Here is an 8,385-nt window from a genome sequence, read left to right on the forward strand (position 1 = left end):
AATGGGAATGGGTGGGTAGGGAAGTGGGGGGCGCTATGGGGGACTTTTGGGATAGTATTGGAAATGTAATTGAGGAAAATATGTAATAAAAATATTTAAAAAAAAAAAAAAAAGAATGAGAACGTGAGCTGTAGCCAGTCCCCCGTACCTTAGCAATGGTATCTAACAAATGACACAGGGTGAAAAAAAAAAGTAGGAACTTCTTAAGAATCTGATCAGAAGTGGAGAACTTCCTGGGGAAGCAGCCCCAGTATTGTGCCCTCCACAGCTTTCTGGAGCCCAAAGTCAGAAAGCAGTTTCCAAGGTGCGGTTCCTTTATCCAGGCTCTACTGTTTCTCTAGCTCCTCCTGTCTTCATCCCTTCAGCAGACTTGGAATTCTTGCTTGATGCTGGCCACACAAAGCCACAGTAGACCAATCTGACTCTGTGTAGAGTAATGGAGAGAGACTGTAGTTTCATCGATGTGTCCTGGGCATACTTAAGGGCTCAAATTCTTTTATATTGTTATGGTTTGTCATTGGAAACAAAACTAAGGCTCAGATTGTACAGGTGGAGAGACGTCAGTTTAATGTACTCTGCCTATCTGCATGCTTGGAAGAGGTAGTGTGGTCACAATACAACCTGGTGGCAGATCATGTCAATCAACACTTGGGTTCACCCAGATAAAGCTTGTGCTACAGCTTGACTGCCAGCACCCACTTTTCTCACTCTCTGAAGAAAGTGCCTAAGCCACTGAGTGATCTGCTGCGTGTGCACTCCATAGAGCACAGGTTTAAGATCAAGAGGAACTACCACATAGAGATTTGGCAGTAGGATGTGAATGTGGCTGGGAATTGTATGGAAGCCACAACGGTGAGCCAGGAAAGAAAAGAGAGCAGGTATATAAAAGAGAACAGCAGCATGAGTCCCACGTGTACTCAAGGCCTTGTAATAGGCACTGTGGCATAGCAGGCAGCTGATAGTACACAGTATGAGGGCATAGGAAACATCTATGAGCCTGAGGTCCAGGGCTGGGGAGGGCAGTATGGTAGCCAGTCCATAGCAAATATTGGGACATGTGTCACCACATGCTAGACAAGCCACACCCATATGCACACAGTAAGTGTGAGGCAAAGCCCGATGCCCACAGTGAGGGAGTGTCTGGAGAAGGACCACAGGGGGTGCCATGACACAGGCACCATGAGCCACAGCTGATACAGCCACTATGCCCACCACACGGTAGCTCAACAAAGCCCCATAGAATAGAGTCTGTCAGATGGACACAGAGCGATCCACTACCATGGCTGGCAGCACTGAGGACTCAGCAGTGAAGGCCACATGAGCAAAAAAATGCTGAGCTAAACAGCCCCCAAAGGAGATTTCACCCAACAAGCCCCAGAGCACAGCTCGAGCTTTAAGTACTGGAGATGTGGCCAGAATTAAGTCAGCAGCTGCCAGAAGCCCCCAAAATCTGGTACATGGGAGTCTGAAGGGTTGTGTCAACTGCCACCAGCCCCAGGAGAAGGTGTCTATCAACCCTACCAAAGATGCCAGATACAGCAAGCACATGGGCACAGACAGTCAGGCATGCAGGCCCTCAAGTTCTGCCACAACCAATAGGACAAAGGGCCCAGGCTCAGAAAATGTCTTCTTAAGGGCAGGCACCGCAGGATCCAGCGCCATCTTCTGCTTCCACTTGGCTCTGTCCCTACAAGGCATAAAGAAGTCCTGTAAGTGTCAACTGTAGGTTTACGGAGATTTGGGTGAAGTTAGGTTTATGGAAAGGAAGGGGTAAGCTGCTGCCTCATTTTCTGATTGCTATACCATGGACTGCTGTGCTGAACAATGGATTTTCCAACAGTGTTGTGGAGTTGTTGGTGTTTCCATGTGGTGGATCAAAGAACTAACAGATGCCTAGCTACATAACTACTAAACAGGAGAGTTGAGTCAAATCTCATCTGCCTAAATACCACACACTTTTGAGTGTCTCTTATGATGAATGGAATGCTCCTGCAATAGTCCGGGCATGTGGGGAAATTGTTCTTATTAGATGGCAAGCAAACTACATCTTCCTTCCACCCTAGGAAAATGCACATCAGCATGATCAGGATGAAGCAGACAGGAAGTATCTCTTCCAATCCTTTAACTGACAAATGCTAAGCGGAATCTCCTGCTCCACAATCCTTTTCTCAAGAGTTTATTAAGTTCATAACCACACTCTCAAGTGTTACATCCCCCCAGCTCTGTACAGGATGCTTCCCTGCTGCCAAAACATAACTTCATAACATAAAAGTACCTAATTTTCTGGAATGTAACCCTTTCTTTGATCAGTATTAACACCTGAGAGTCCTCAAATCCAACTCTGTGGTTCCTGTTTCCTCTGTTCTTTGTCCATGGGAAGACACGTAGATTTTATAGAATCAGTTTGGGGAAATCTGGTACCACTAAGGATAAAGATCATCAGGTCTGGGACAGCAGTGGAAGGGGTATCTTCATATCAGTTGGTGGTCCAATTAAGATGATGGTGCTGGAGGGAGGACAGTCTGTGTGTGTGTGTGTGTGTGTGTGTGTGTGTGTGTCTGTGTGTGTGTGTGTGTCTGTGTGTTTGTAGCCCTGCCTAGCTTCAAACTCACAGAGATCCACCTGGATTTGCCTCCCAAGTACTAGAAAAACCTGAGTCAGAAATAATAGTACCAATGTGTAATCCCAGCACTTTTCAGGGTAAGGCAAAGAGATTGTGGATTCTAAGTCACCATAGGCTATCTCAGATACCAACACCATCATATACCATGTAAACACACCCATACACATACATACAAACCACCACTACCACCACACCACACCACACCACACCACACCACACCACACCACACCACACCACACCACACCACACAAAGCAACTTGGAGGAAAGAATTGCAGTAAAATAGAGTTCTTTTGTGCTCTACTCGGAGACCAGTTTTGTCATTCAGTTTTCTGAGTCGTGGAATCTGGTACTCTAACCTGGTCTGTTGGACTGTTAAGCTGCAGACTGAAGATTCTGGGGCAGGTGACCAGAGAACAGTTTAGCAGAGCTGTCAAGTTTAGCAGAGCTACTTCTGGGGTGGTCACTTAGCTGCACAGCTTCCCACAGAGCAGAGAAGTTAATATCCACAATAGATTTTCCCACATAGGAGCCACTGATGAGGAACCAGAACTTCCCTTTAGAAGGTGATGCTTTGCCAAGTTATGGCACCCAGCCTTGTCCCCTTACCATTGGGCCCCACAGACTCCTCTGGAAGCTGAGAACATCCTGTTCGGGCCCCTTTACACAGGGCAGGCTACAAATAACCTAAGATATCAACTCTCTCAGTAGCTGAGAATGTCTGTCCCCAAACCACAGGTTAAGCACAACCTGTACCCATGAGAGGGCCCCTTAACGAAGTCCTGTGCTCAGGGCGAGGGCTCTACCAGCACACATCCTGTTGGCACCTTTCCAAGGACAGCTGCTTTGGACCCTTTGTAACCACAGTACACACTTCTCCTTCAACTTCCCTCTACACAATAAGTGAAGGTGGGGAGGGGAAGGTTGCGGACCCTCCTTGCCTCCTCTAGCCCAGTGGTTCTCAACCTTCCCAATGCTGAGACCCTTTAATACAGTTCTTTGTGTTGTGGTGACCCCCAAGCATAGTATTATTTTTGTTGCTACTTCAAAACTGTAATTTTGATACTGTATGAATTATAATGTAGATATGCATGTTTTCCGGTGGTCTTGGGTGACCCTTGTGTAAGGGTCATTCGACTCTCCAAAGGGGTCTTGAATCACAGGTTGAGAACCACTGCGCAGGCCTTACCTCTGCCCTGTGCTGACTCTGCAGCATCACTGTACTCTTCTCATTTTCTATCTGCCTGCTCTACTGTAACACCATGAGCCCTCACCCTGCATGGCAACCTCAGCATCTTAGTTCCATTCATCGAAGGGCATGCAAACGGAGGAAAGGAGTATCAGTATTCTCCCTTAGCTCTCAGCATTACACTGGCTCTGGGATGTGGCACAGAGTCCAGCTATATCTGTGGGGTGGAGACACTACTGCAGACATGTCAAACTACTCAGGCTGCTTTCTGGGATTAGAAAATGCCTGTACAGAAAGGTCATGATCACATAGGGCTGGGACCACACAAGATCCCCCAGATCCAGTCCAGGACTGTTCTTCCTCCCCCACCCCTAGCTCCTTCCTCTCAGGACAGTGGTTTCCCTCTGTTGGAAGCTGCCCACACCACTTGCTTAGATGCTGAATATTTATCTGGCTGTGTATCCCTTTCTAGACGGTATCTCTGTTCTGACTCACTTGGGCTTGTCTTTCCCAGCATCAGGCCTAGGGACATGGTAGTTCATGAACCAGGTAGGAACCAAGGTTTGGCTCTACCCACTGCTACCTCTAGATACCATGAGCTCATTACCATCTCTTCTGTTTTTTTTCTGGTGATGCTCTTTGGGGTGATCTTGGGTTCTTAGAGTTCCTCCTCTCCAGGTGCTTTATAAACCAACTCCTGCCTAAGAGACTTGTGTACAGCTTGGTCTTCATGTGGGTCCTAAATAGCTGGAGCAGGTGCTATCCCAAAAGCTGTTGCCTGTATGTGGCTTGTGTTCTTCTAGTTGGGCTGCCTTTTCTGGTTTCAGTGGGAGCAGATGCGCCTAGCCTTGCACAGATTTTATATGCCAGGGTCAGGGGATACCAAGGCAGGAGGAGAGGGGAAGGGAAAATGGAGGGAGGGATTGTGGGAGGTAGTGCCTGGGAGTGGGGTAGTGAGCCAGATGTGAAGTGAATAAATGAAAGAAAGAAAGAAAGAAAGAAAGAAAGAAAGAAAGAAAGAAAGAAAGAAAGAAAGAAAGAGAAAGAAAGAAAGAAAGAAAGAAAGAAAGAAAGAAAGAAAGAAAGAAAGAAAGAAAGAAAGAAAGAAAGAGAAAGAAAGAAAGGAAGAAAGAAAGAAAGAAAGAAAGGAAAATTGCACATCATATTTTAAAATATCATCTTGTATGTAATAAGTAAATACAATTTATTTTTCAGTTTATTAAAAAAAGTAAAAGGACCTCCTGGGCAGAAGAGAACACCAGAACCTTATGGAGTCCAGTCAGATGCACGGAAGGCAGAGTGGAAGGGTTCAAGAAAAAAAATCGTAACTCTCTGTTCTTCTTTTCTTTATGATGTGGGGAGAATCGATTACTTTGGAACCATAATTTAGTCTGATTGTGGGTCCTCTCCTGATTTCGGAAGCACTAAGGATAGAACTATGACATCCATTTATATTTTTCTGGTTCCTGTTTGTTCTTCCTTCAGCACAATGACAAACTTCCAAGCTGTCTCTGAAGCTAAGTCGTTTAGCTGCAAACCCAACTTCTGCGACACAAAAGCTGCAACTTTACACAAGATCCTCATATCTTCTTAGCCTTCCTATTCTTATTCTAAAATGAGGATAATCCTAAATGCATCCACTCTGTCGCATGACGCTGTGTATGGAGATTTTATATGTATATATAAATGAATGAATATATATGAATGACTGGGGACATAGCTCAGTAGTAGCACTTGCCTAGTTTGTATGAGACCCTAGATCCAAGCACCTGTAGTACAAGAAAATAAAACAAACCACAAACCAAAAATATATAATCATATAGGGCTCAACAGTACCTATGATGTAGTAAATAAGGGGTAGTTAGGACTTTAATTTTTCTTTTCACAGAACGAGAGGACAGCATGTTGAGTAAGCGTCACTGCCCTTGTAGGTGCTCCTCCACACTGTTCATACTCCTCCACACTGTGCATGCTCCTCCACACTGCATGATCCTCCACACTGTGCATGCTCCTCCACACTGTGCATGCTCCTCCACACTGTGCATGCTCCTCCACACGGTACGTGCTCCTCCACATTCTTCACTTAGCTTCCTGCTGGGCCCTCACCTTTGCACAAAGCATTATTATTCTCCCTCTGTATCATTGTGTTGTATCAGAATGGTAAGACAAGGTGGCATGTGAGGGCAGAATCCCATTTTGAATTTTGTTTAGCAATGATCTTGTAACCAGCCCAATCCCAACAGGCTCTATTGTCAAAGGAAAATTTTTTCTTTGATCTGATCAAAATCTTTTATTCTCCCCCTTGAGTCAAGGGAACAAATAAGTTTTGACCCATTCAGCTGCTAATAATATTTTGCTTCAATATCCAACTTACATTTTGTGTTTTGTTTTTCATTTAAGGTAGATTGAAAGACTGTCATCACATCTGCACACCACGAGTATAATAGGAAAGGTCTCGGAACAACAGGAGTCCTCAGATTGTGTCTAAAGTCTAACTGCTACTGCTCATGAGATATGGATTTCTCACCTCTATGCTGTGGGTGCTGTGTTTAAGATGAGGAAAAGAATCTTAGGAACCTGAGGGTGCTTCTATGGCAAGCTGGGAGACAACAGGTTGAAGTGAATAGGATTTATGGGCTTCTCCTGTGAGCACCTCTCAGGGCCAGTGAACTCCAAACTCCTGTGGGCCTGAGTTCTCAGCTGTGTAGTGTTAGTGAGGACTGAGCCACAGTTCGAAGCTATCACTGTGTACTTTCCTCAGCCCCAGGTTTACATGCCTGGTATACTCAGAATCTAGGGGAAAAATGGAAATTGGGCCAAGAGGTCCCCAAAGATTGACTGCATGTAAGAGCAGCAAAAGCAGATAGACATTCTCTTTACTCTAGACAAATGGTAAAGCCAGTTGTCATTGGGGAGTTATTGTTGTTCTTAAGGACAGTTTTCATGCCTTAAACTCTGTCAGGAGATATTTTCATGGAAACAACCTGGATGTTTTTCTTCCAAACTGAACTAAAATTTCACTACCATGCAGCCTTGAGCACTCTCCTCCACTCTTCCAAGCTTAGTGTTTTCTTGGTGTGATGAGGATTGTACATCTCCCCCAAAAGTGACTGTGCCTACATAGGTAACATAAGCAAAGCATCCTACAAGTACCTTTCACTCACCTGAATTGACACAGAGCTACAGGTGGTGTGACCTGCCAAGAGAAGCTTGAAGGCAAACTCTACCTATCTTACATGCCAGCTACATCTACATCGGGAGGCCCTTACATGCCCATAATAGACATGACTGTTCACAAAACTTCCTTGTCCTCAAACATTGTACAATTTCCCATTTTGAAGTACTTAATGGCTCTCACTGTCACCATAGAAATTCAATTTTATAGCTGGTTGTAGTTTCTAGTCCTAATATTTTGTGCATACATTTATCCTTCAGAAACCAATAGAAGACTATAGCTGAAGAATTCACACACACACAATAATACACAGGATTAGACAATTTATTTGTAGAAAAGTCATCGATTTTTGTGTAATGAGTATCTTTCAGAAAAAAACAGAACATACATTTTTTTCATCCATGATCTGATGTTGGAACAGAATGTTTGTAACCTTCTGTTGCGGTAATTCTCTCCATCCCAAATATGCCCCAGCAATGAAAACACGACTCAATTAATATGAATACATGCTGTGCGCCTAGATTGGGCAGATCTACCACTACACTACCATCTTCCACATCTATAAGACCCCTTAGAATTTGCGGTTCCCAAAAAGTGGGAGTGGGTGGGTAGGGGGGTGGGGGGAGGGAATGAGGGACTTTTGGGGTAGCATTGGAAATGTAAATGAGGAAAATACCTAATAAAAAAAAATTAGGCCATCTTGGTTCCGAGACTCCGCAGAAAGTAGTCTGCACAGGTGAGAGTGTGGACTAGAGAAGCTAACAGCTTCTGGGACAGGCGAGAGCCACAGAGCTTCTGAGGCAGCACCATTTTCGGGCTCCAGACATCCGGCCACCTTCCCAGCCAGAGGACAGGTGTCCACCCGACCCGCGAGGCTTTTGCCTCAGGATCCGCGGTAGCCATCTTGGTTCTGAGACTCTGCAGAAAGTAGTCTGCACAGGTAAGAGTGTGAACTACAGAAACTAACAGCTTCTGTGACAGGCCAAAGAAACACAGCTTCTGGGAAAGGTCCTGTTTTGGGCCTTCATCTTCGGCCAGGAGGAGATCCGAATGCCAGATAACTGTGCACCTTCCCTGTAAGAGGAGAGCTTGCCTGCAGAGACAGCTCTGACCACTGAAACTCAGAGGAGAGAGCCTGTCTCCCAGGTCTGCTGATAGAGGGTAACAGAATCACCAAAGGAACTATCTCTAAACAAAGACAACTATAACAACTAACTCCAGAGATTACCAGTGGCGAAAGGTAAACATAAGAATCTTACTAAAATAAACCAAGACCACTCACCATCATCAGAACCCAGCATTCCCACTTTGCCCAGTCCAGGGCACCCCAACACACCCGAAAAGTGAGACCCAGATTTAAAAGCATATCTCATGATGATGGTAGAGGACATCAAGAAGGA

The sequence above is a fragment of the Mus caroli genome, chromosome 7 (genome assembly GCF_900094665.2).
Source record: "Mus caroli chromosome 7, CAROLI_EIJ_v1.1, whole genome shotgun sequence".
NCBI classification, from domain to species: Eukaryota; Metazoa; Chordata; class Mammalia; order Rodentia; family Muridae; genus Mus; species Mus caroli.